This window comes from Myotis brandtii, unplaced genomic scaffold (assembly GCF_000412655.1).
Source record: "Myotis brandtii unplaced genomic scaffold, ASM41265v1 scaffold317, whole genome shotgun sequence".
Lineage (NCBI taxonomy): Eukaryota > Metazoa > Chordata > Mammalia > Chiroptera > Vespertilionidae > Myotis > Myotis brandtii.
The window spans coordinates 1,417,983-1,420,402 of NW_005362155.1; the positions used below are offsets into that span (position 1 = coordinate 1,417,983).

Below are 2,420 nucleotides of genomic sequence, written 5' to 3' on the forward strand. Positions count from 1 at the left end.
TTTCTCTCTCATCGATGTTTCTAACTCTCTATCCCTCTCCTTTCCTCTCTGTAAAATATCAATAAAATATATTAAAAATAAAAATAAAAAATAAAAGGTGGTACATACGCACAATAGAATACTCATCAGCCATAAAAAGGAAAGAAATACTGGCACATACTACAACGTGGATGAACTTTAAAACATTATGCTAAGAAAAAGAAACCAGACACTGCCCTAGCCGGTTTGGCTCAGTGGATAGAGTGTCAGCCTGCGAACTGAAAGGTCCCAGGTTCGATTCCGGTCAAGGGCACATGCCCAGTGGGGGACTTGCAGGAGGCAGCCAATCAATGATTCTCTCTCATCATGGATGTTTCTATCTCTCTCTCCCTCTTCCTTCCTCTCTGAAATCAATAAAGATATATTTTAAAAAAAAGAAGAAACCAGACACTAAAGGACAAATATTGCACTTACATAAAATATCTACAATAGCAAATTCATAGAGACAGAAAGGAGATTGGCGGTTACCAGAGGCTGAGGGCAGGGGGAACGGGGAGTCATTGTTTGGTTACAAGTTTCAGTTTGGGGTAAGGAAAACTTTTTGAGATAGTGGTGCTGGTTATACAATATGGTGAATTAATTATGGTGAATGTGATTAATGCCACTGAACTGTATACTTAAAAATGGTTACAATGGCAAAAATTTTATATTACATATTTTCTACCATAATAAAATTTTTTTCAGAAAATATGGTTTCCAAGAAGTTATGATAACTTAGGAAATGCTTTTGCTACTATTAAGGCAGAAAAAAAGGTAAGTATAAATATATTACACACAGATACACATAAATCCTCTCACTATATGATGTCAACTAGCCTGGGAAAAGCACAGGCAAAAGAATGTTTAGCTCTCGGCCTGAGCGCCACTTCCTAGAAACCCCTGTGCCATGACAGCCATGTGGAGGAAGAAGGGAATGCGCAGGCTGAAGCGCAAAAGAAAGATGAGGCAGAGGTCCAAGTACACCGCAAGCTTGTGCACCGTGAAGCCACAGGAGCAGCAATAAGGGCAGCCAGAGGCCAGGGGCACCGGCACGAGCTGCTGGACTGCATGCTGCTGTCTACACTTCTCAACGGGATCTAGAAATACATACATGCCATCCGAACGCCGTGACCGCCTTTTGAGAGACCCACCCTGCTCTTACAAAAACAGTCCCTTCTGGATCTTTGCCCTGGACCTGTGACATTCTGGACTGGTTCTGTTCTCAGGTGTGGCTGAATGTAACATGTACAATGTATCAACTCCTCTGTCTTAGCTGAAGAAAAAAAAATTTTTTTTTTAATCCATATACTGCCCTAGCTGGTTTTGCTCAGTGATTAGAGTGCTGACCCGCACACCAAAGGGTCGCAGGCTGCAGGTTCTATTTCCAGTCAAGGGCATGTACATGGATTGCGGGTTCACTCCCCACCATCTGTAGGAGGAAACCAGTCAATGTTTCTCTCTCTCTCTCTCTCTCTCTCTCTCTCTCTCTCTCTCTCTCTCTCTCTCTCTCTCTCTCTCTCTCTCTCTCTCTCTCTCTCTCTCTCCCTCCCCCCCCCCACCCCAACTCCCTTCCACTCTCTCTGAAAAGCAATAGGAAAAATATCCTCTGGTGAGGATTAACAAAACAAAAAAGTTCAGCCTGCCCTACATGGCTCAGTAGTTGAGCATCAACCTATGAACCAAGAGGTCACGGTTTGATTCCTGGTCAGGGCACATGCCTGGGTTGCGGACTCAGTCCCCAGTGGGGATGTGGAGAAGGCAGCCAATCAATGATTCTCTCTCATCATTGATGTTTCTATTTCTCTCCCTGTCCCTTCCTCTCTGAAATCAATAAAAATGTTAATAATAATAATAATAATACTGTAATTACTATGCATGGTGCTAGGTATCAGACTTATCAGGGTGCTCAGTTAAGTTATATAAATGTCTAACCAATATGCTGTATACCTGAAACTAATATAAATAATATTGAATATCAACTGTAATTGACAAATAAAAAAAAGAAAAGGAAAAAAATAAATATGCTCATTATCCCTTAGATTTAACCATCCTACTTCTGGGAATTAATCCTATATCTAGAAGAATGATAACATATACAAAAAGGACATTCACACTGGTTATAGTAGCAAACGATTGGAAACAATTTAAATGCCCATCAACAGAGGACTGGATAAATAAATCACAGTATGCTCATCCCATGATTCTAATCATAATTCTGAAACTACGTATTATCAAGATGGAAAATGAAAACAACACACACAGAACAGTGCGCAGTGTGTTCGTTCACTTGTGCTTAGAAAAAGTAAAATAATATCTGCATACGCTTGTATTTACACAGGCGATTCTGGAAACATGCACAGGAAAATGGTGACAGCAGCTGCCCCTACAAGGGGAAATGGGTG

General features: G+C 41.0%; 1 protein-coding gene across 2 annotated transcripts in view; it reads right to left on the reverse strand.

Moving 5' to 3' along the window:
* Positions 1–2,420, reverse strand: part of NPRL3 (NPR3-like, GATOR1 complex subunit) — a 40,547-nt gene that overhangs the window by 36,630 nt on the left and 1,497 nt on the right. The gene's annotated exons all lie outside the window — the stretch shown is intronic.